The sequence below is a fragment of the Bombina bombina genome, chromosome 2 (assembly GCF_027579735.1).
Source record: "Bombina bombina isolate aBomBom1 chromosome 2, aBomBom1.pri, whole genome shotgun sequence".
Lineage (NCBI taxonomy): Eukaryota > Metazoa > Chordata > Amphibia > Anura > Bombinatoridae > Bombina > Bombina bombina.
Genome location: NC_069500.1, coordinates 1,130,510,295 through 1,130,536,994, shown reverse-complemented (window position 1 = coordinate 1,130,536,994; position 26,700 = coordinate 1,130,510,295). Strand labels below are relative to the sequence as shown.

At 41.6% G+C, this 26,700-nt stretch overlaps 1 protein-coding gene and 1 non-coding gene across 2 annotated transcripts in view; both read left to right on the top strand.

The window, feature by feature from the left end:
• The window catches only part of NAF1 (nuclear assembly factor 1 ribonucleoprotein), a 108,953-nt gene that overhangs the window by 42,286 nt on the left and 39,967 nt on the right, over positions 1-26,700 (top strand). The window lies entirely within an intron of this gene.
• Positions 12,494-12,610, top strand: LOC128650634 (U5 spliceosomal RNA). Its single transcript, XR_008400910.1, has one exon. It is a non-coding gene; the product is annotated as a U5 spliceosomal RNA (small nuclear RNA).

Sequence of the window (26,700 nt, the reverse complement as noted above, 5' to 3'; positions counted from 1 at the left end):
GTGTGGAAAGATCCACATCTTGGGTAGTCATTATCCCATACGTCACTAGCTCATGGACTCTTGCTAATTACATGAAAGAAAACATAATTTATGTAAGAACTTACCTGATAAATTCATTTCTTTCATATTAGCAAGAGTCCATGAGGCCCGCCCTTTTTTGTGGTGGTTATGATTTTTTTGTATAAAGCACAATTATTCCAATTCCTTATTTTATATGCTTTCGCACTTTTTTCTTATCACCCCACTTCTTGGCTATTCGTTAAACTGAATTGTGGGTGTGGTGAGGGGTGTATTTATAGGCATTTTAAGGTTTGGGAAACTTTGCCCCTCCTGGTAGGAATGTATATCCCATACGTCACTAGCTCATGGACTCTTGCTAATATGAAAGAAATGAATTTATCAGGTAAGTTCTTACATAAATTATGTTTTTCCTTTCAGGCTTGGGTACAAGATGTTCAGGATCCCTGGGTGGTGGACATTGTGCCCCAGGGATCCAAACTAGAGTCAAGACCTTTCCTCTCAGGGGCAGTTTTCTGCTTTCAAGATTATCTGTAGAACAGACACAGAGAGAGGCGTTCTTACTTTGTGTTCAGGACCTCTCCGACCTGGGAGTGATGGTTCCTGTTACAATGCAGGAACGAGGTCTGGGGTTCTATTCCAATCTGTTTGTGGTTCCCAATAAAGGGAACCTTCAGACAGATTTTAGATCTCAAGAGTCTAAACAAATTCCTCAGGGTGCCGTCCTTCAAGATGGAAACTATTTGTTCCATTCTTCCTTTGGTCCAGGAGGGTCAATTATGACAATGGTGGATTTAAAGGACGCGTACCTGCATGTTCCCCTACACAGGGACCATCACAAGTTTCTAAGGTTTGCTTTCCTAGTCAAACACTTTAAGTTTGTGGCTATTCCATTTGGTCTTACAGTTACCAGAATTTCCTCAAAGGTCCTGGGATCCCTGCTAGCGGTGCTCCGATTGCGGGGCATTGCAGTAGCACCTTATCTGAACGACATTCTTGTTCAGTCGTCTTCCTTTCAACAAACAAATCTCACACGGAAATGTTGTTATCTTTCCTGCGGTCTCACGGATGGAAGGTGAATTTGGAAGAGAGTTCCTTAGTTCCAAATACAAAGGTTTTTCTTGGGAACCATATTAGATTCCTTATCAATGAAGATTTTTCTGACAGAGTCAGGAAATCAAAGATTTTCAATTCTTGTCTAGCACTTCAGTCCTCTCCTCGGCCATCAGTGGCTCAGTGTATGGAGGTAATCGGGCTGATGGTAGCGGCAATGGACATCATCCCGGTCGTCCGTTTCCATCTCAGACCTCTGCAGTTAAGGCGCAGGCAGTTGAACGGAGATTATGCTGATCTGTCTCTGCGATTACAGCTGGAACAGGAGGCAAGGGATTCTTTATTTTTGGTGGTTGTCTCTGGATCATCTTTCCCAGGGAACCTGCTTTCGTAGAACCTCTTGAATGATTGTGACAACAGATGCCAGCCTTCTGGAAGGCTCTCTAAAGGCTCAGAGAACAGGGACTCGGTTGGAGTGTGTTCTTCCCATAAACATTCTGGAATTGAGAGCAATCTTCAATGCTCTCCTTGCCTGGTCTCAGTTAACTTCGGCCCGGTTCTTTAGGTTCCAGTCGGACAATTTAGCCTCAGTGGTTTTCATCAATCATCAGGGAGGAGGTAGGAGTTCCTTGGCCATGATAGAGGTAGCCAAGATCAATCAGTGGGCAGAGACCCACAATTGCTGTGGCGGACTTCCTGAGCAGGCAGACCATTCACCCGGGGATGTGGGAGCTCCATCGGGAAGTGTTTTCCAGCCTGATTCTCAGATGGGGTCAGCCGGAATTGGATATCATGGCATCTCGGCAGAATGCCAAGCTCCCGAGGTACGGTACTGGAGACGCTCTAGCGGTACCTTAGAATTTCAGTCTCGCATACCTATTGTCTCTGTTCACTTTTTTTCCTCGAGTCATTGCTCGAATCAAGCAGGAGAGGGCGTCGGAGACCCTCATTGCACCGGCGTGGCCTCGCAGGATTTGGTATGCAGACCTGGTGGACATGTCCTCTCTTCCACCTTGGAGACTTCAGTTTGGGAAGGACCTTCTATTTCAAGGGGCCTTCCTTCATTCAAATTTAGTTTCTTAGAGTCTGACTGATTGGAGATTGAACGCTTAAATTTATCCAAGCGTGGATTTCAGACTCGGTCATTGAGACATTTATTCACGTAAACCTGTGACTAGAAAGATTTACCATAAGATATCTATATATTGGAGTAGAGTTGGGATTCCTAGAATTCTTTTTTTTTTTCTCCGAGAAGGGTTTATTGGCAAGTTCCCTAAAGGGTCAAATATCTGCCTTCTCTATTTTGTTACTTAAGGGTCTGGGGATATCCCAGACATGCAATCTTTTTGTCAGGCCTTGGTCAGGCTCAGACCTGTGTTCAAACCAGTTACGCCTTCCTGGAGTCTTATTTTAGTTCTTAAGGTTCTTTAATGGGCTCCGTTGGAGCCTAAGCATTCCTTAGATATTAAGTTGTTATCTTGGGAAGTTTTGTTTCTTGTTGCTATTCTTCTGCTCGTAGAATGTCAGAGCTCTCGGCATTACAGTATGAGTTCCCTTACCTTATTTTTCATCAGATAAGGTGGCTTTATGTATTAAATTAGGGTTTCTCCCTAAAGTAGTTGCAGATCGGAACATTAAAGGGACACTAAACCCAAAATTTTTCTTTCATGATTCAGATGGATAATACAAATTTAAACAACATTCCAATTTACTTCTATTATTTATTTTGCTTCATCTTTCAGATATCCTTTGTTGAAGAAATAGCAATGCACATGGGTGAGCCAATCACATGAGGCTTGTATGTACAGCAACCAATCAGCAGCTACTGAGCCTATCTAGATATGCTTTTCAGCAACGAATATCAAGAGAATAAAACAAATTAGATAATAGAAGTAAATAGGAAAGTTGTTTAAAATTGCATGTTCTTTCTAAATCCTGAAAGAAAAAATGTGGGTTTCATGTTCCTTTAATCAGGAGATTGTTGTTCCTTCCTTGTGTCCTAATCCTTCTTCTTAGGAGGAACGGCTTCTACACAATCTGAATGTGGTACGTGCCCTAAAATTCTATTTACAGATGACTAACGATTTTCCTCAGTCTTCTGTTTAACGTAAGGGACAGAAAGCTTCGGCTGCTTCTCTTTCTTTGTGGCTGAAGAATATAATTTGCTTTGCCTATGAATCTGCTGGACAGCAGCCTCCTGAGGGAGTACGGGCTCTTTCTACGAGGGTTGTTTCCTCTTCCTGGGCATTCAAAGATGAAGCCTCTATGGAACAGATTTGCAAGGCTGCAACTTGGTCCTCTCTTCACACTTTTTCAAACTTCTATAAATTTGACTCTCTTGCCTCGGCTGAGGCTGCTTTTGGGAGAAAGGTTCTTCAAGCAGTGGTGCCTTATGTTTAGATTTCCTGTCTTGTCCCTCCCTTATCATCTGTGTACTCTAGCTTGGGTATTGATTCCCAACAGTAATTAATGAGGATCCGTGGACTCATCGTGTTATTAGAAAGAAAACAAAATTTATGCTTACCTGATAAATTTATTTCTTGACACGATGAGTCCACGGGCCGTCCTGTTATTTAGACAGGTTGTTACTATTTTATAAACTTCAGACACCTCTGCACCTTGTTGCTTCCTTTCTCTCCTTTACTTCGGTCAACTGACTTGGGTGGGAAGAAAGGGAGGTGATATTTAACAGCTTTGCTGTGGTGCTCTTTGCCGCCTCCTGTTGGGCAGGAGTGATATTCCCAACAGTAATTGAGGATCCGTGGACTCATCGTGTCAAGAAAAAAATAAATTTATCAGGTAAGCATAAATTTTGTTTTTAACTTTACTGTCCCTTTAAGTCATACAATCAAATGTCTGCAGATGTTCTTTGGGGATTTTCCTTTTTGCACGATTCAATGTCAGGGGTTAAAGTGATAGTAAACCCTAGTGTTTTTTTTAACAGTAGGATTTGCCAGTGGAACAAATAAAGGTGACTTTCAGTCATGAAGTATGAAATACTTCCTGCTGAAAGTTCCTTTATTTGTCTGAAGCGTTTGCACTCTGAGCTTCTCAAGAAGCCATGGCAGAACACTAATTTTCAGTGAGGTTACGTTTCTATCTCTTGGTAAATAGCCATGTGGGCCAGCTGGCATTATGCCGGATAGCTAGCACGCTGTTTGTTAAAATCACCTCAGTGATAAAATAGCGTTCTGCCGTGGGCTGCCTGAGGTGCTCAGCGCGTTGAAAGCTTCAGACAAATAAAGGAACTTTCAGCATGAAGTATTTTATACTTCATGACTGAAAGTCTCCTTTATTTGTTGCACTGATAAATTCTAGCATTTCAAAAACGCTAGGATTTACTATCTCTCTTTAGTTGAAATAATTTTTATTGTCATGGATCACATCAAATACAACATAATAAAACAGTGTGCTGGGTTACAATGTCCTAGTATTCTTAAAACAATTAAAGTTTTCAGCACCCTGTTTATATCATTTTCATCAATTTTTCTCCCCCCTTCCCCTCTGCCTTCCCTAACTCCCTCTCCACCCCCTCCCCCCTCTTATCCCATTTCCCTAAACTTCATAACTGTATACAAAGAAACACCTTTAACGTTTCCCGTCGAGCAGTGACAATGTTTTAGATTTCTTTAGAACGCTATATCTATATTTAAGAAAGTTCCTATTCTCTCCAATTTAATTGCCCTAAAAAAGCCTTATATGTTACTTTAGTGTTGATCTGTATGTACCTACATATTTCTGTTTATTTAAAATCCAGTGTATCCACATGTTTTGGAATCTCTCAGATGTCCCTTGTATCCATACAGCTGATTCTAGCATATTATAAACATCTTCAATTTTGATCATTACCTCACCCCATTCTGGAGCCCCCTTTTCCAGCTATACATATTCTGGTTGCTGTACATATAATATTAACCCATCTATTAGTAATTGAGTTCAGTGACTCCTGGGGGATATGTAGTAAGGCCTGTGAGGCTGATAATGTAAAGGAGTCATCTAGAATCACCTTAAATAGTTGAGAAAGCTTGTCCCATGTAGGTTGTATCTTTGGATACTCCCACCACATGTGAAAATAGGTCCCTATCCCTTTACATCCCCGATAACATAATCTACTTACCCTGTGAAGTGTAATGTGAGGATTTCAGTGGTGTAAGGTACCATCTATATGAGGTTTTTATTGAGTTTTCGATAAGGTCTGCCCCTATTAAGCTTCTCCTCATTGAGGCTTTAATTTCTCTATCGTAGGTTATAGCTAAATCTTGTTCCCATTTGTCATAAATTTACCAATTTTGCTGAACTATTTGCTTCTTGAATGGCTAAGTATAAGCGTGTAATCATTTTTGTTATTTCTACCGGGTGTCATCATTTGTTCCAGAGCAGTTTTTGGGCAGACTGGGATGCTGCCTAGTCTATATGTATTTATAGCATGGGAAATTTGGAGATATAAAAACCAGTGCAATGTATTTGGGTGTATTTTATCTCTTAATTGTGTAAATGTCAACAACTTCCCATTGTCTAGGACAGTGTTTTTCAACCAGTGTGCCGTGGCACACTAGTGTGCCGTGAGAGATCCTCAGGTGTGCCACAGCAGACTGACAACAGTGCGGGGGTATTTTGTGAATGAATGTCAATATGTTATGTATAGTTTGTAGGAGGCATGGCATGACAGCACAGTACAGTGTGTATGTATGTATGTGTATATATATATATATATATATATATATATATATATATATATATATATATATATATATATATATATATACATATATATATATATACTGCATATATCCTGTATTAGGCTACAATGTGTGACTTTGTAAAATTTTGGGATGGTGGTGTGCCACAGGATTTTTTAATGTAAAAAAGTGTTCCACGGCAAAAAAAAGGTTGCAAATCACTGGTCTAGGAAATCAGCTACCCTATAGAGGCCTTTATTTCCCCATTTATCTATTTGTTTTTGAAATTCTTTTGGGAGTAGTGTACTTAGAGGTATTAAAATAGTGTGTGGCAAGAGTAATTTCATTGTATGCGTTAGTGACCTCCACATAAGCTTTTGCATCTGAGGGTTTCCATAATATATCTCCCGGAGTGCTTAGTCTTCCAATATCTGCTTCAATACCTGGCCATGTCATCCCCTGGCAATCTTTACATAAAAGAGCATTTTGTGCCAGTCTGGCAGCATGATAATAATCTCTAAGATTAGGGACTCCTACACCTCCCAATAGCTTGTGTTGTTTTAAAATATGAGCAGCTATTCTAGCTGTTTTATGTCCTCTTATAAATTTAATAATTTCAGATTGTAGTTCTTCAAGCTCTTTTATTGGGATTTTAATAGGTAAAGCTCTAAATAGATATAACAGTCTTCGTAGGACATTCATTTTAATGGCTAATAATCTGCCATACCAAGAAAAGTTCCCTTTCTTCCATTTCAATATATCTCTTCTTATAGTTTTGTAAATTGGGATGTAGTTTGCTTTATACAATGTTTCTATGGTGTCTGTGATTTGTATTCCTAGATATTTTAGGGAATGATTAACCCATTTAAAATTTGGGTTCTTTTAAAAGTTCGCTTCTATCAACTTTTGTGTGTGTGTTGGTAATGATAGAGGGAGTGCTTCGCATTTATCCGAATTTATTTTAAAACCCGAAACATTGGAAAAATCTTCTAATAATTGGTACAAATTAGGGAGGGAAAGCATTGGTTTTGTAATTGTTACTATCTCTCTTTAAAGGGACACTAAACCCAAATTTTTTCTTTTGTGATTTCAGGTAGAGCATGCAATTTTAAGCAACTTTCTAATAATTTTTATTATCTTGCTATCTTTATTTACAAAGCAGGAATGTAAAGCTTAAGAGCCAGCCCATTTTTGGCTGAGAACCTGGGTTATACTTGCTTATTGGTTTGCTAAATGTAGTCGCCAATTAGCAAGTGATATCCAGGGTGCTAAACTTAAAATGGGCTGATGACCACACCTCTCCTTCCTTAGAATCCTCTCCGCAGTCCCAACCACTTTAGATCGAGTGAAACATTTTAACTCTTCTACAGATTATATTTTTACGTCTTCGAAGATAACATTGCATTCTGTTTAACTTATGTTGTTTCCGTTATTTTATGTTTATATATTGAATTTTTGCAGACAAGGTTGTACTGGGGCCCTCTTTCGGGTGGTCTCAATCACGCTGAACTTTTCATTTGTATGATCACAGTAACATGTTTATACTGTCTGCTATATCTTCAATGCTTTTTCAAAATAAAAAAAATAAAAAAAAATAAACTTAAAATGGGCTGGCTCCTAAGCTTTAAATAACTGCTTTTTAAATAAAAGTTAGCAAGAGAACGAAGAAAAATTTATAGTACGAGTAAATTAGAAAGTTGTTTAAAATTGCATGCTCTATCTGAATCATGAAAGAAAAATGTGTGTTTAGTATACCTTTAATATCTTTTAGGGAGTTCTCTTGATTTATAGCTACAGCAGAACATACTTAATTACGTAATAAGATACAAAAGATACTTCTAGGTCCCTGATAGAAATATTATGAATACTAGGTTTATCTGGACATTGTTTAAACAATCAGTGTCGTTATAGGACAACATCCGTCTTGTAATTAGACTTGAAATCCTATTTATGCATTTATTTATTTAAGTGTGTGTTTGGGTTCTTAGGTGAGTTTCATAACACTAGCTTTCACTATTTTATACTTAGTTGCATATGTTCAGAAAGGTTATTGATATTCGTAATTTCTACTTTCTCACGTAAATTTTTTCATTTCCCTTCCATTGCAACATACTGCTTAAAGATGTGTAGCTGTTGAAGTTTAGCTTTTCCCTAAATCTATCTGTACTCAGTTTTATGGTGTATGTGTTGTTATCTGTCCCTCAATTGTACATTCCAAGGGTATTAGTTTGTCTAATGTTATACTGTCCACTGACAAATGTAAACATAAAATATGCAGTGAAATGGTTTCTGGCGCTCGGATGTTTTTAGTTATTCTTCTCTTCTACTTATTTTTGATGACAGATTTTGCTGTATAAGGAGATCTGTTTAATTTCCATCAAAGGTACTTTAAAGCACAGCTGAATTGTATAATCTGCCATTTGGGTTATGTCAAGTGGAAGCCTCGCAGCTGAGGTTATTTTGCAACCGTTTTGTTTTTTTTTTGGGGGGGGGGGAATGGTTCTTGAACTATTAAACTATTTGTTCATCAGCAATACACGTACCCTGGTGTTGTTTACACCATAATATATAGTTTAATCAGAAGTTGTTTTTTTGGGGATTTTTTTTAATGCTAAATTTGGCAAAAAAATTTACTTTTTAAAGGGACACTAAATTAAACTTTTATAATTCGGATAAAGCGTGCCATTTTAAATAACTTTCCAATTTACTTCTGTTATCAAATTTGCTTTTTTCTTTTGGCATCTTTTATTGAAGAGTAAAACTAGCTAGCCTTATAAGAGCTCAGGAGTGTGCATGTGTCTTTAGTACTGTATATAGCAGCAGTGTTTTGCAATATTGTGTATAACAAAGCTGCAAACAATGTTGCAAAACACTGCTGCCATAGAGTTTTATATGTAGTTAATCGGCCCACCAGCAGTCAACCACCTGAGTGCTTTACTCAAAATAATATATAATAAAGTTACAGCCTCACTACAGGATTTTCATCCAATACATACCAAAGTCTATTGACGATTCGGGGAACACATACACCCCTTCAGAACAAATACACAGTGCTCACACAGTGCATAACTAGAAAAAAATAATTGTTTACTTGCCACCTCCTCAAAACTGGCGCCGAAATACACAATTTCCGGGACGCCGAGTGTAACCCACCTATCCGTGTCACCAGAAGTGTATATCAACCTCACTTCCAGTGAGCTTTAAACTCATAACATTGTGTCAAACAAAAAGGGACTTCATACAGTGTTATAATATATTACTTACACATACAACAGTCATGTCAAACCATATTGCTTAAGATATAATAGATCATTTTAGATATATTAGATCATAAGTGCCAAGTGTTCCACAAGACCAGATGTTTTCAACTGACATAACTACCGGTTTTTGTCGGTACACTCCGATCTTTGCAACATCTTTATATTAAGGTGGTATTGTGAATTATAATACATTTTCAATCAATCCTAACTCTAATAACGTACATTTTGACATCTCTACATTCATAATAATATCCCCACACACTATATAAATTCGTACTTTTTTCGGATAAGCTTAACATAAACCGAAATTAACATAAACCTGTTAATGGTTAATAATCAACACAATCAACTTTATCTTGATATTCATAGCTATGGACATTTATATCCCAGGGACCAATATCTTCATCATGCCTTAATCCATTGCATTGATGCCTATACATCTGCCTTAGATGGTATAGTTCATATTGATGGTATAATGGGTGTATTGTAAGATGGATCTACGCAAAAAAAGATGCATCAAATCCCTCTAGACCAGCCGTCGCCAACCACTGGTGGTCCACGAGAAGATGTTGGTGGTCCTTGACATCATCAAGCAGAAATTAATACCCTCTGATGTTGTCACCCCCATCGCGCCGCAACTCCCTACAGTGCCTGGCTGGACATCAGTGAAAACCGACGGAGGAGAAGTTATATTACAATCTCCCTACGCACGTTGCATAGTACTGCGCAACTTGCGTAGCTAGATTGTATTTTTAACTCCTCCCGCCTGGCGCACTGCTCAAAGAAAGATGCTTCCATTCTAAAGCCAGCAGAGGTTGGTATAGTCTTGGCTTGAAATAGTGGAATTAAAGTATATAAAAAAGAAATCTTAAACAATTTCTCTCTTATATTTCATTTTTTTTTTTTCCCCTTTACCTGTCTCTTTAGATGGATTTACATCACTGTTTGTCTTCCTCCCCTCCATCTTCTCTTTTTTTCTTATTAAATATTAATTATTTTTCATTCTAATAATTTTCCCACGCACAAAGCCATTCCTCCTGAATTCCACTAATCACCATCCAGCAGATCAGCCATATCCCCCACCAGTATTATAGTAATTTCCAGTAACATCAGTCGTGGTTAGTTCACATCCATGTTGAGAGCTTTCTGATATAAACTTAATTTATGACTCCAATGTCTGTCCATGATCAGAAGTAGTTTTTAAAAAATTCTAACTGGGGAGGTAACTTGAAAGTCATGTGGTCCTTTTAAACATAATTCTTTTTCCCCCCACTTTCTGCCTCTGTTTCCAGCTCAAAAGTTGGCACTCACCCTTCATCTGTCATTTGGAAGTATTCTCTCAGTTCTGTCCTTTATTTAGTTAATTCCAAAAAATAATTCTTAAAAATTGTAAATATATACATAATGTAAAGCTATAGTTATGTACAGTATGTGTTTGTGCATGTATGTGTATGTGTGGGTAGAGTCCACAGCTGCATTCATTACTTTTGGGAATTCAGAACCTGGCCACCAGGAGGAGGCAAAGACACCCCAGCCAAAGGCTTAAATACCTCCCCCACTTCCCTCATCCCCCAGTCATTCTTTGCCTTTCGTCACAGGAGGTTGGCAAAGAAGTGTCGGAAGATTAAAGATAGTCTCTTATGGAGGGTATTACTCTTCGAAATGGGACTGGAGTTTTAAGTAATCTTGTCAGCCTCTCAGTGAGAGCATGGATGAATGTTGGAGTCTGGAGATGCAGGGAGAGTCTTTCTGCGAAACCATCCAGACTCATGTTAACAGCTACTTAGCAATCAGCGTTGACGAGTTTCACTGCCTGCTTTCTTCACTCAAGTCCATGTCAGAAGAAAGCTACTATCTGTCACACTTGAAGGGTCGTGTTCCTGTTCCACGGCGTAGATTCGGTAAGATCGTTTTATTTTATTTCAATGTGTGAATGTAATCTAAGAAGTCTGGGTATCAGTGTGACCCCTTTATCTTTATGGAATCAAGGGTTAATATCTCCTGAGGGGGGTTATTGAACAAGGGGGACTTTAATCATGTTTGTTATGCAATTCTGTCTGCTAAAGTGTAGTGACGATTGGGCTCGTGGCTATAGCGGAACATAGCGGCCTTTTTTTCTCAGACTGCGCAGCTATTGTGGCCTTGGCGCGCTTTTCTCTGGCCTGCAGGGTGTACCTTGTGACTAGGTGTGGTCACGTTCTGCACTCCATTTCTGTATTCCTGACCTCGTGGCGACGGAGAGAGTCTGTTTTGCTACTTGTCTGGGTTACAGGGTGGGCGAGTGCCCCAGCCATTGGGGGGTGTAAGGTGCCGTTTTTTATTGTTTTCTTCTATCCATAATTTCTGTCAAAGTTATGAAGGATTCTGATTTTTTGGAGACGGATGTGTCTGATTCAGATTCTACTTTTTGCGAAGAGTATGAGATGGCCCGGGTAATCCATGCCCATCAGTTACGTTCTGAATACCGCTTTTGAGTTCTCTCTTCTACCGCAACAGGGAACTTAGAGTCCACCGAGCCATCCGCCCCTAGGGATCCCACATCCCATGAGGCGCGTGCCCTAGAACCTTCCTTAGCTACGCAAGCAGGTGTCTCTAATGCCGTTACCCCTTCTCCGGAAGGCGGCTTGTTTCCTCCAGAGGTTATGGCACGGTTCCGCATGGCCATATCTATGGCGTTGGCGCATTTACAACTTCCTGGGAGGTGTTGATGAGTTACTATCTATGTTCTGTTAACCAGGGCTTGTCAGGCGTGGGATCGTCTGGGTCAGATCAGCCATCTGGGGAAGTGGTTTCCTCTGAAGCTTCAGGGGCCCAACGCTCGGGGTCGTAAGTTTCCCCAGCGGAGATAAGTCTTGCTCTTCATTATAGAATGGCGCACCTTCGTGTCCTTTTGTGGCATGTTTTGGCGGTGCTGGAGGATCCCAATCTTAATGGGTTGAGGGATCCTCGGTCTTCTGTTCCAGACGGCAAGCTAGGTTAGACGTGGGGGGATGAAGTTAATCTCCTTGTCGTCTCCAATTTACTTTCTTTTTTTGGTGTCTTATTCAAGTTCTGAGCGTCCGGAGAATGAGGTCTCTGATTGGCTGGTCCTGTTAGTGTGCCCTTCCTTCTTGGGCGTTCACCTGTGGGTGCTGCCCTCTTTTTCTTTGATCCGGTTAGGATGTATTTTATTTTTTTTGAGAAGCTCATGTCTTATAATTTTTCAGTTGGGAAACATTTCTTCTCTGGAATTTGATACTAGTGATTTTGTGGTCGCTTGGGCACTTCCGCGGAAGTTACATGTTAAGGTGTTAGTACATTGTTATGTCTATAGTTCCTTTTGTCGATTCCTATTGGGGTTTAAATTTTTCTGTGGCCTGGGTCAGTTCTGAGTGCCTTATGTAGCAGTCTGGTCCTGGTCGAGGACACTATTTTCTGTTTCTTAAGATCTATATCACCCACATGGTTTGGTGGTGAGTTGCTCACTCGGATGAGGCGTTTGTCGTACTCTGGTTCCTCTTCAGATCAAATAAAGCTTTCGCTTTACTAAAATTTTCTGTGGAGAGAATCATCCATGAGTTTAAAAAAAAAAAAAATTGAGGCTCTGCCCCTTGCAGGGCTAAAGCATGGTAGAGGAGGCCTTTCGTTCCTTGACGTCAGGCTGGTTCTCGTTTCTTCCTTTGGGTGGGGCATTAGAGTGATTGTACTCGGTCCTCATTGTCCTGTTGGAGGGGTTCCAGAAGGGATCCTGCTAAAGATTACTCTGGGGGTTCCGGAGGTCTTCGGAGCTAGGGTTCTCCATTCCCAACGGGACTGGAGGTTGAAAGGACTCCTTTGACATCGGGGGTACCAGGTTGGGCTGATTTTCTCTCCTTTATGGTATTCTTATTGAATGTATTTTTTGAGTCCTTGATGATGGTAACTCTTCCTTAAGTGGTCAAGATGTCTTAGGCTTCTTTTTCTCCCCTTCTTGGGGCTGGTTGGGGGTCATCTGTTTGGGCATTTGCGGCCTTTTTTTCCTCCTATCATCTGCTCCCATGTTTTAGGTCTCGAGAATGCATTTGTCTCTGTTTTTTTTTCCTGGAGCTGCCCTTACTTAAAAATGTCTTGGCTATATCTGTCGCTCACCAGGAATTATGAGGCTCGTCCATCGTTAATTCCTTGAGCTGTGGGGGTTTCCGGGAGGTTGATCCTGAAGGGATTGTTTAGAGACTATTTTTTATCTTCTCAAACTGGATTATCTAGTTTTGAGCTCTAACTCTGGGGTGTTGTCCCTCGAGCCCTTAGGAGATATGCTCTCTGTTGCTGGGATGCTTAGCCGGCTCCGGATGTCCGGTTTTCCTGACATGTTCTTGTCTTGACTACCTGACCGAATCTCTTAGATGGGTCTTGGGCTGTTCAGTCCTTCCGGTTCTGATATTTCCACTTGCCCTTTCAGGGTTTTTAGTTTTTCTCTTATAAGAGACTTGGAAATAGCCTAATGGGTAGTTTAGCTGCCTAGCAAGTGGCTGATTGCAGTTTCAATCTGTTGTAGCTATTTGCACCTTAAGTGTGCTCGATGGTGGTTTGTTTTCTACTGAGCCAGCTGTTATAGCCGGATGGTTGCTCTACAATTGGTATTGCCTTTACCATCTGTCTGCTGCTGCACACTCCATGCCTGTGGGCAGGTGAGTGGTTATATTTGGCTTTCTCCTCCTCTTAGGGAGATTGGGGAATGCCACAGTATCCACCTAGTGCACCAGAGGTCTTTCTCTGTTCAGTGGGGTCCCCCCTTCATTGCGTGCATGATGTCATGAATGTTGGGATTCTGGTATCGTGCCGTCACTGTTTCAGTGTAGTCTCTCTTTTGCCTGGCAGTGTCCCTTCTTGTAGTGCAAGGATCTGTGGCTGGGTCATGGAACCCGAGCTCGTCCTATGTTCTGTCATAGCTTAGTTTGTTAGCATGCCAGTCTTGTTAGCAAATGGTGGATTTTGTTCTACCCTTTGGTACTGTTCAATTTAGTTCCCTTCCTTTTTCCTTACTGAGGATCTGGGTGGTCAGGGGAATGGTTTATTTCCCTGCCTTCGGACATTGCCAGTCACTTTGGTGCTGAGTCCGTTGCCTCGGAAAAGGGGGTCAGAGGTCTGTCTGCTTGGTTGAGCCATGACCGCGTATCTTACTTAGATCTTGTGATCCCCCCCCTTAACTGAGAGGCTTCTCAGTGTTTCCTTCCTCAGCAGGGGGCTTTCTCTGCTGGTTTTGGATGCTCTCCTTCTTCCTTGTTTTTCCTGAGAGGGAGTGAGTTTCTGCACTCCTTTGGAATTTTTCCTCTGTGGGAGTCCTGCTTCAGTTCCCATCTTGAATAAATGTGACCGAAGCCACTAGAGGGCGCTAAAACAACCAATGTGGTATAACAAGAGGTGGTGCCCTCCTAACAAACATATGCACTAACAATGTAAGTAACCAAGTGTGGTACTATACCTAATCGATCTATTGCACAAGAATATTCCTTGCTAACCCCTAATATGTAGAAAAGCTGCACCTCTTGATAACCAAACTCAGAAAGATATAAAACGATATGTGTGTAAAACACACAAGAGGGCGCTAGATGACCACTGAGTCAGAGGTATATAGTGTCCTTGAAATAGATATAAAATATATACAAAAATGGGAATAGATCATGGACTCTCACCATAAAATGGATATAGCAAATGATATTCAGTCCAATATATGTGCACAGTGTCCGTACATCAAATGTCCATAGGATGTTAGCAAACAAATCCCTACCGATAATGTTGAACTCTCCTCTCTCAGGTGCCCTCTTCTCTCCTTTGATAGCTGAAGACAAATCTATGGGAGTGAGGGACAAACAAAGGCACCAATGTGTGTATCCAATGGTATGGTATCCCACCCTGCACACGTAAGCTATACCCAGGGTACTCACAAATGACCCCAGGGATTGGTAATGAGAATATATCTTTGCTTAGCAAAGATGTATTCTCATTACCAATCCATGGGGTCATTTGTGAGTTCCTGTTGGCGGTCGAGAGTAACATTACCAAAGGAGGCAAGCGGCCAGGAGTCTGTCACTACCGTGAGAGAGTGAACCGGAGAGAGCAAGCTGGTTTGCTCAGATAGCCAGTCCGCGCCTACCAGCACATTGGTGTGCTCAGTAAAAGTGTGAGTACCCTGGGTATAGCTTATGTGTGCAGGGTGGGATACCATACCATTGGATACACACATTGGTGCCTTTGTTTGTCCCTCACTCCCATAGATTCGTCTTCAGCTGTCAAAGGAGAGGAGAGTTCAACATTATCGGCAGGGATTTGCTTGCTAACATCCTATGGACATTTGATGTACGGACACTGTGCACATATATTGGACTGAATATCATTTGCTATATCCATTTTATGGTGAGAGTCCATGATCTATTCCCATTTTTGTATATATTTTATATCTATTTCAAGGGCACTATATACCTCTGACTCATTAGTGGTCATCTAGCGCCCTCTTGTGTGTTTTACACACATATATCAGTTCCCATCTTGGTTGGCTAGTGTTAACGGCTGGAGTCTGCTAGACTTCTGTTGCAGAGGGAAGTCAGTTGCGGCTTCTGGAGCACGATAAGAATTATTGTGCTATTTTTATGCGGTTCCCGGGGGTGGTTTTTGTTACTCGGTCGCTCTTTCATAGTGCGGATTGCACGCTGTGTGAGGGATGGGGTCTACCTTCTCTCTCTAGAACTCCAGGGTTGGGACGTTACATGGTCCCTTGGAATTCCGTTCAGATAAGGGTAGGTTTTTTTTCATTCCTTAGCTTTGTTTGGTCGTTGGAGTTTGTTATGCGTTTTTGTCCTGTTGCAACCTTGGTTTGCGCTTGTAGTTCGGCTAGGGTTCCTTTTACCCTAGCTTGTTGGTCTTTGGATCTATGTTAAGTTCTTTTTCTTCTTCCTTTTCCCTTCAGGGGATATGTAGAGGTCCCCTTCCCTCGGTTCGGGGGTATGTTTTACGATGGGCTTGGAGCCTGCGGGACTTGTCTCCTCAGAGGCTTTGCGCTTGGTGGAATCTACTGATTTTGAGCGGTCTCTAACTAGAGCCTTGCTGGCTTTAACTGATGGGCAGTTTCCTGATCTTTTCAGGTTTTATCCTTCTGTTTCTGGTGAAGCAGTTAGTTTTTTTTCAAGTGCAATTTCAGGCTGTGGCCCCCTCCGAATGGGCCGCCTCGTCTACCCGCCCTTTTTTTGCATTCAGTGTCCTCTATAGCTTGGGTATTGTTTTCATAAAAGTAATGAATGCAGCTGTGGACTCTCCCCGTTTAAGAAGAAAAACATAAATTATGCTTACCTGATAATTTTCTTTTCTTCTGACGGGGAGAGTCCACAGCTCCCCGTCCACGTTCTTATATGGGGCTGCCGTTTATTTTATTCTTCTGGCACCTTTTTCACCCTAATATTTCTCCTACTGTTCCTTGTTCCTTTTTATATAAACCTCATGCACCTCTGCACCTTGTTACTTCCTTTCTCTCCTTTCTCTTTGGTCGAATGACTGGGGGATTGTGGGTAGGGGAGTGATATTTAACAGCTTTGCTATGGTGTTTTCCTCATCCTGCTGGCCAGGAGTGATATTTTCCCAACAGTAATTGATGATGATCCGTGGACTCACCGTGTCAAGAAAGAAATACATTTATCAGGTAAGCATAAATTTGGTTTTTTAATATCTGTGATTCACTCTATAGGCAGAAACATAACATCCCAAAACAATAAACGTTAAAGAAATTCAATTCTAAACACAGAAAAGAAAATTCACAAATTTATCTTGTATCTTATTTTACATTCTTACGACTAGATTACGAGTTTTGCATTAGAGGCTATGTGGTGCGAACGAGCAGTTATCTCTCACAGCGCCGGTATTACTGGTTTTTTTTACAAACCTGGCGTTTAAAGGCAAGAGTGAGCGAAATTGTGCTCCATACTGCACTCCAATACCAGCGCTGCTTACGTCAGCGGTGAGCTGATCGTACATGCTCGTGCACGATTTCCCCATAGGAATCAACGGGGAGAGCCTGCTGAGAAAAAGTCTAACACCTGCAAAAAAGCAGTGTAAAACTCAGTAACGCAGCCCCATTGTTTCCTATGGGGAAATAAAATTAATGTTTACACCTAACACCCTAACATGAACCCAGAGTCTAAACACCCCTAATCTTACACTTTTTTATATTTCTATAATATAAGCAAGTTTATTTGTATTAGTTAAATTAGTATGTGTTTAACAACAAAAATAAATTATATTTAAAGGGATATTGAAGTGCAGAATTTACATGCTTCCAATTGTGAGCAAATAATTCAGCACTACCGACCCTGCAAGTCTATGTGTCCAATCCTGGCAACGGAGTTAAACACACAGTTAAAGGCCTGTTTATAAGCCATAGATAACTGCTAGTCCTGAACAGATACAGCTGGTGAGACTATCGGCAGCGGCAAGGCATTCACACGACTCCACCAATCAATGGTCTTGCCTGCTTGTGACTAGCAATTAACCATAACCCCGCCAAAAGGTTAAACACATAAATGTGCAGGGTCAGCAGCACTAAAACTAAATGCTCGTAAGATTTAGAGCATGTACATTCTGCCTTACAATGTCCACAATATCACTATGGTGGCTTAGATTCATTAGCTATTAAGAAACCTTTCAAGAAAAGAAACCACTCCAACTTTTATGTTGTTCTGATGGTTGATGGATAAAAATGTGAGAGAGCTTACCACATTAAAAAATGTCTCCAGTAATTGATCCAGGAATTAGAGCATCCTCTTTAAACTTATTGAATCTATAAATAGGGCCTGATGTCTCTTGTATTGGTTTGAAATGTAGAAATATAACTATAAAAGTTAAAGCCATATTAAAGGGAGATACTGCATACAATTTTTTTTTTTTATATAATTTCTTTATTTATGAACAACATAGTGTTGTATAATATAAAACAAATCAAGTTAAGCTCCACACAAGGTACAATCAAAGGATACACAATATACATATAGTACTTTATATGTGCAGAAAAGAGAATAAGAAAAAAATTGATTGATATATGTCTTTGCAATTTTAACTACACCTTGTTGAGATTTTAAATTTTGCAATAAGGAGAGAAAACAACCCGTAAGAACAACCAACCCAAAACAGGGAAAAAAAAGAAAAAAAAAGTGGGGGGAACGTGAAAGACCTGGGGCGCGGACCGATATACGGCGCAGGTTTCGGCGCAAGCGTGGAAACCTGCGCCACCCGTAGTTTCAGCTTGCACAGCGAGCTATCTCATATACGGCGCCGGCAGTTGCTAAAGTGCCTTAAGACGGACAAACTAGCGATGTCCAGAAATAAGCAGTCGCCAGTGACTTACGGTACTTTAGAAACTGCCGCCTCATAAAAAAATTAACTAAAGTATAAAATCTCCCGTTACTGTCTAACACGCCTCCCAAAAATAACCCGAAACGTATACCCCTCTATCCGCAATCCCCCCTCTCCTAATAATAAATATATTAACCCCTAAACGCCGCTCCCGGACCCCGCCGCCAGCTACATTAAATGTCTTACCTCCTAATCTGACCCCCCTACACCGCCGCCAGCTACATTAAACGTCTTACCCCATAATGTGATCCCCCTATACCGCCGCCAGCTACATTAAATGTCTTACCCCCTAATGTGATCCCCCTACACCGCCGCCACCTATAATAACACTATTAACCCCTAATCTGAGCCCCCTACCCCACCGCCACCTATATTATTTGTACTACCCCCTAATCTGACCCCCTTACACCGCCGCCACCTATATTACATTTATTAACTCCTAATGTGAGCCCCCTACACCGCCGCCACCTATCTTAAAATTATTAACCCCTAATCTAATCCCCCTACACCCCCTAATCTATATTACAAAAAAAACACTAAATTACAAAAAATAAAAAAAGATTACAAGAATTTTAAGCTAATTACACCTAATCTAAGCCCCCTAATAAAATAACAAAGCCCCCCAAAATAATAAAATTTCCCTACCCTAAACTAAATAAAAAAGTAATCCGCTCTATTACCAGCCCTTAAAAGGACCTTTTGCGGGGCATTGCCTCTAAGTAATCGGCTCTTTTACCTGTAAAAAAAAAAAAGAACCCCCCCATTACAACCCACCACCCACACCCCTACTCTAAAACCCACCCGATCCCCCCTTAAAAAACCTAAGTCTAACCCCCAAGTGGTCCTTACCTGTCCTGAAGACCGGCGGAGAAGGTCCTGTTCCAGGCGGAGAAGTCTTCTTCTTCCAGGAATCAGCCGGCACGGAGCGGAGGAGTTGAAGACTGATTACCGCGAAACTGAAGACCGGCGACGCTGGAACGGAAGATCGGTGACGCTGGAACTGATGACCGGAGCCATGGAGCGTGGAGGATCCTCTTCATACGATCTCCGCCGTACACTGAATAGGTACATGATTAAAAATGGTGTCCCTTGAATTCCTATTGGCTGATTTGAGCCTTCAAATTCAAATCAGCCAATCGGATGAGAGCTACTTTAATTCTATTGGCTGATTTGAATAGCCAATAGAATAAGAGCTACTGTAATTCTATTGGCTATTCTAATCAGCCAACATAATTACAGTAGCTCTTATTCTATTGGCTATTCAAATCAGCCAATAGAATTAGATAACCAACCAATAGAATTAAAGTAGCTCTCATCCGATTGGCTGATTTGAATTTGAAGGCTCAAATAAGCCAATAGGAATTCAAGGGACGCCATTTTTAATCGCGTACCTTGAATTCCTGTTCAGTGTACGGTGGAGATCGTATGAAGAGGATCCTCCACGCTCCATGGCTCCGGTCTTCAGTTCCAGCATCGCTGGTCTTCAGCTACGTGGTCATCAGTCTTCAACTCCTCCACGCCGGCTGGTTCCTGGAAGAAGACGTTGCCGCCTGGAAGAAGACTTCTCCGCCTGGAACAGGACCTTCTCCGCTGGTCTTCAGGACAGGTAAGGACCACTTGGGGGTTAGACTTTTTTTAAGGGTGGATCGGGTGGGTTTTAGAGTAGGATTGTGTGGGTGGTGGTTTGTAATGGGGGGGGGGTGTTTTTTTTTTTTTTTTTTACAGGTAAAAGAGCTAATTTCTTTGGGGCAATGCCCTGCAAAAAGCCCTTTTAAGGGCTGGTAATAGAGCTGATTACTTTTTTAATTTAGTTTAGGGTAGGGAAATTTTATTATTTTAGGGGGCTTTATTTTATTAGGGGGCTTAGATTAGGTGTAATTAGCTTAAAATTCTTGCAATTTATTTTATTTTTTGTAATTTAGTGTTAGGAGTTATTATAGGTGGCGGCGGTGTAGGGGGATCACATTAGGGGGTAAGACATTTAATGTAGCTGGCGGCGGTGTAGGGGGATCTCATTAGGGGTAAGACATTTAATATAGCTGGCGGCGGTGTAGGGAGATCAGATTAGGGGGTAATACATATAATGTAGGTGGCGGCGGGGTCCGGGAGCGGCGGTTTAGGGGTTAACACTTTATTAGGGATTGCGGTTGACAGGTAGATAGACATTGCGCATGCGTTAGGTGTTAGGTTTTATTTTGCAGGTAGTTTAGGGAGTTACTGGGCTCCAATACTAAGCGTAAGGCTTACTACGCCTACATTTTGTGGCGAGGTGAAAATGGAGTAAGATTTCTCAATTTTCGGCACGTAAGTCCTTACGCTGTATATTGGATACCAAACTGCGCGGGTTTGGTATATCACTCTATGGGCCAAAAAACTATGGCCGAAGGGTGAAATATACATGCGTAACTTCTAGGTTACGCCGTATATGTGATACCAAACCAGCGCAATATTTGGCGTCGCCGGCTTCTGTGGGCGGCGCTACATATCGGATCGGGCCCCTGATTACCATAATCCTAGCAGCACCAGGTCAGATTTTCGAAAAGGATATATTGGTTTTTCAATTTCAGAAGGGGGAAGTGCTTTTATAAACGCTGACCACAGTATACAATTTTTAAACAACTTTACAATTTACTTCCATTATCCAATCTGCTTAGTTCTCTTGGCATGCTTTGTTGAAAATCATACCTAGGTAGGCTCAGGAACTGGGAGCTAGCTGCTTATTGGTGATAGGACATATATACCTCTTGTCATTAGCTTACCAATGTATTCAGCTAGCTCCCAGTAATGCATTGCTGCACCTTCAAAAAAAGGATACCAAGAGAATGCAGCACACTTATTAATAGGGTAAATTAGAAAGTGTTTTTTTTTTTTATATACATTTTTTTATTATTGACAAACAGTGGGTACAATTATATAAATCACACGACAATGCCCCACACAGTGGACCATGTCATGTTGTACAGTGGATAAATACTTGTACAGTAAACAGAATCATGTAAATAACATTTAGTCTATGTTGATACAGTGCTTTTTATACTTTCTCTTGTTAAGTGTATCCAGTCCACGGATCATCCATTACTTATGGGATATTCTCCTTCCCAACAGGAAGTTGCAAGAGGATCACCCACAGCAGAGCTGCTATATAGCTCCTCCCCTCACTGTCATATCCAGTCATTCTCTTGCAACTCTCAACAAAGATGGAGGTCGTAAGAGGACTGTGGTGTTTTATACTTAGTTTATTTCTTCAATCAAAAGTTTGTTATTTCTCTTGTTAAGTGTATCCAGTCCACGGATCATCCATTACTTGTGGGATATTCTCCTTCCCAACAGGAAGTTGCAAGAGGTTCACCCACAGCAGAGCTGCTATATAGCATCCCCTCACTGCCATATCCAGTCATTCTCTTGCAACTCTCAACAAAGATGGACGTAGTAAGAGGAGAGTGGTGTATTATAGTTAGTTTTTTAACTTCAATCAAAAGTTTGTTATTTTTAAATGGTACCGGAGTGTACTGTTTCATCTCAGGCAGCATTAGAAGAATCTGCCTGTGATTTCTATGATCTTAGCAGAAGTAACTAAGATCCACTGCCGTTCTCACATATTCTGAGGAGTGAGGTAACTTCAGAGGGGGAATGGCGTGCAGGGTTTCCTGCAATAAGGTATGTGCAGTTAATATATTTCTAGGGATGGAATTTGCTAGAAAAATGCTGCTGATACCGGATTAATGTAAGTTAAGCCTTAAATGCAGTGATAGTGACTGGTATCAGGCTTAACAGAGATACATACTCTTATAAAAGTGTAATATAAAATGTTTGCTGGCATGTTAATCGTTTTTATATATGTTTGGTGACAAAACTTATTGGGGCCTAGTTTTTTTCCACATGGCTGGCTTGATTTTTGCCTAGAAACAGTTTCCTGAAGCTTTCCACTGTTGCAATATGAGTGGGAAGGGCCTATTTTAGTGCTTTTCTGTGCAGCTAAAAATACTGACAGAGACATTCAGCTTCCCTCTGCATGATACAGGACATCTCTGAAGGGCTCAAAAGGCTTCAAAGTCGTGTTTGAGGAGGGTAACAATCACAGTAGACTGTGGCAGTTGTTGTGACTGTGTTTAAAAAAACGTTTTTGTCATTTATTATTCTGTTTTTGTTATTAAGAGGTTAATCATCCATGTGCAAGTGGGTGCAATGCTCTGCTGACTTGTTACATACACTGTAAAAATTTTGTTAGTGTAACTGCCTTTTTTCACTGTTATTTCAAATTTTGTCAAAATTTGTTTCTCTTACATTGCTTGTTAACTTGCTTTAAAGTGTTTTCCAAGCTTGCTAGTCTCATTGCTAGTCTGTACAAACATGTCTGAAACAGAGGATACTTGTTCATAATGTTTAAAAGCCATGGTGGAGCCCCATAGGAGAATGTGTACTAAATATATTGATTTCACCTTAAACAGTATAGATCAGTCTTTATCTATAAAAGAATTGTCACCAGAGGGGTCTGTCGAGGGGAAGTTATGCCGACTAACTCTCCCCACGTGTCGGACCCTTCGCCTCCTGCTCAAGGGACGCACGCTAATATGGCGCCAAGTACATCAGGGATGCCCATAGCGATTACTTTGCAGGACATGGCTGCAATCATGAATAATACCCTGTCAGAGGTATTATGCAGATTGCCTGAATTGAGAGGCAAGCGCGATAGCTCTGGGGTTAGACGAGATACAGAGCGTGTAGATGCTGTAAGAGCCATGTCTGATACTGCATCACAATATGCAGAACCTGAGGACGGAGAGCTTCAGTCTGTGGGTGACGTCTCTGAATCGGGGAGACCTGATTCAGAGATTTCTAATTTTAAATTTAAGCTTGAGAACCTCCGTGTATTGCTTGGGGAGGTATTCGCTGCTCTGAATGACTGTGACACAATTGCAGTGCCAGAGAAATTGTGTAGGCTGGATAAATACTATGCAGTGCCGGTGAGTACTGATGTTTTTCCAATACCTAAAAGGCTTACAGAAATTATCAGTAAGGAGTGGGATAGGCCCGGTGTGCCCTTTTCCCCACCTCCTATATTTAGAAAAATGTTTCAAATAGATGCCACTACACGGGACTTATGGCAGACTGTCCCTAAGGTGGAGGGAGCAGTTTCTACTTTAGCAAAGCGTACCACTATCCCGGTTGAGGACAGTTGTGCTTTTTCAGATCCAATGGATAAAAAATTTAGACGGTTACCTTAAGAAATTGTTTATTCAACAAGCTTTTATTTTACAGCCCCTTGCATGCATTGTGCCTTTCACTGCTGCGGCGGCATTCTGGTTTGAGGCCCTGGAAGAGGCCATCCATACAGCTCCATTGACTGAAATTGTTGACAAGCTTAGAACTCTTAAGCTAGCTAACTCATTTGTTTCTGATGCCGTTGTTCATTTGACTAAACTAACGGCTAAGAATTCCGGAATCGCCATCCAGGTGCGTAGGGCGCTATGGCTCAAATCCTGGTCAGCTGATGTGACTTCAAAGTCTAAATTACTCAACATTCCTTTCAAGGGGCAGACCTTATTCGGGCCTGGTTTGAAAGAAATTATTGCTGACATTACTGGAGGTAAGGGTCATACCCTTCCTCAGGACAGGGCCAAATCAAAGGCCAAACAGTCTAATTTTCGTGCCTTTCGAAATTTCAAGGCAGGTGCAGCATCAACTTCCTCTGCTTCAAAACAAGAGGGAACTTTTGCTCAATCCAAGCAGGCCTGGAAACCTAACCAGTCCTGGAACAAGGGCAAGCAGGCCAGAAAGCCTGCTGCTGCCTCTAAGACAGCATGAAGGAGCGGCCCCCTATCCGACAACAGATCTAGTAGGGGGCAGACTCTCTTCACCCAGGCGTTGGCAAGAGATGTTCAGGATCATATCTCAGGGATATCTTCTGTACTTAAAAGCTTCTCCTCCACAAGGGAGATTTCACCTTTCAAGATTATCTGCAAACCAGATAAAGAAAGAGGCATTCCTAAGCTGCGTACAAGATCTCCTTGTAATGGGAGTGATCCATCCAGTTCCGCGGATGGAACAAGGACAGGGGTTTTATTCAAATCTGTTTGTGGTTCCCAAAAAAGAGGGAACCTTCAGACCAATTTTGGATTTAAAGATCCTAAACAAATTCCTCAGAGTTCCGTCATTCAAGATGGAAACTATTCGAACCATTTTACCCATGATCCAAGAGGGTCAGTACATGACCACAGTGGACTTAAAGGATGCCTACCTTCACATTCCGATTCACAAGAATCATCATCAGTTCCTGAGGTTTGCCTTTCTAGACAGGCATTACCAATGTGTAGCTCTTCCATTCGGGTTGGCTACAGCCCCAAGAATTTTCACAAAGGTTCTGGGCTCACTTCTGGCGGTCCTAAGACCGCGAGGCATAGCTGTGGCTCCTTACCTGGACGATATCCTGATACAGGCGTCAAGCTTTCAAATTGCCAAATCTCATACAGAGATAGTTCTGGCATTCCTGAGGTCGCATGGGTGGAAAGTGAACGAAGAAAAGAGTTCTCTATCTCCTCTCACAAGGGTTTCCTTCTTAGGGACTCTAATAGATTCTGTAGAAATGAAAATTTTCCTGACGGAGTCCAGGTTATCAAAACGTCTAAATGCTTGCCGTGTTCTTCACTCCATTCTGCGCCCCACGGTGGCTCAGTGCATGGAAGTAATCGGCTTAATGGTAGCGGCGATGGACATGGTGCCATTCGCGCGCCTGCATCTCAGACCGCTGCAATTATGCATGCTCAGTCAGTGGAATGGGGATTACACAGATTTGTCCCCTCTACTAAATCTGGATCAGGAAATCAGAGATTCTCTTCTCTGGTGGTTATCTCGGGCCCATCTGTCCAAGGGTATGACCTTTCGCAGACCAGATTGGACAATTGTAACAACAGATGCCAGCCTTCTAGGTTGGGGTGCAGTCTGGAACTCCCTGAAGGCTCAGGGTTCATGGACTCAGGAGGAGAAACTCCTCCCAATAAATATTCTGGAGTTAAGAGCAATATTCAATGCTCTTCTGGCTTGGCCTCAGCTAGCAACACTGAGGTTCATCAGATTTCAGTCGGACAACATCACGACTGTGGCTTACATCAACCATCAAGGGGGAACCAGGAGTTCCCTAGCGATGTCAGAAGTCTCCAAGATAATTTGCTGGGCAGAGACTCACTCTTGCCACCTGTCAGCGATCCATATCCCAGATGTAGAGAACTGGGAGGCGGATTTTCTAAGTCATCAGACTTTTCATCCGGGGGAATGGGAACTCCATCCGGAGGTGTTTGCTCAATTGGTTCTCCGTTGGGGTAAACCAGAATTGGATCTCATGGCGTCTCGCCAGAACGCCAAGCTTCCTTGTTACGTATCCAGGTCCAGTGACCCAGAAGCGGCACTGATAGATGCTCTAGCATGGCCTTGGTTCTTCAACCTGGCTTATGTGTTTCCACCGTTTCTTCTGCTCCCTCGTCTGATTGCCAAAATCAAACAGGAAAGAGCATCGGTGATATTGATAGCGCCTGCGTGGCCACGCAGGACCTGGTATGCAGACCTAGTGGACATGTCATCCTTTCCACCATGGACTCTGCCTCTGAGACAAGACCTTCTAATACAAGGTCCTTTCAATCATCCGAATCTACTTTCTCTGAGACTGACTGCATGGAGATTGAACGCTTGATCCTATCAAAGCGTGGCTTCTCCGAGTCAGTAATTGATACCTTAATACAGGCACGAAAGCCTGTCACCAGGAAAATTTACCACAAGATATGGCGTAAATATCTTCATTGGTGTGAATCCAAGAATTACTCATGGAGTAGGGTTAGGATTCCTAGGATATTGTCCTTCCTCCAAGAGGGTTTGGACAAAGGACTATCAGCTAGTTCTTTAAAGGGACAGATTTCTGCTCTGTCTATTCTTTTACACAGTCGTCTGGCAGAAGTTCCAGACGTTCAGGCATTTTGTCAGGCTTTAGTTAGAATTAAGCCTGTGTTTAAACCTGTTGCTCCTCCATGGAGCTTAAACTTGGTTCTTAAAGTTCTTCAAGGGGTTCCGTTTGAACCCCTTCATTCTATTGATATCAAACTTCTTTCATGGAAAGTTCTTTTTCTGATGGCTATTTCCTCGGCTCGAAGAGTCTCTGAGTTATCTGCCTTACATTTTTATTCTCCTTATCTGATCTTTCATTCAGATAAAGTTGTTCTGCGTACAAAACCTGGGTTTTTACCTAAGGTGGTTTCTAACAAGAATATCAATCAAGAGATTGTTGTTCCATCATTATGTCCTAATCCTTCTTCAAAGAAGGAACGTCTTTTGCATAATCTAGACGTAGT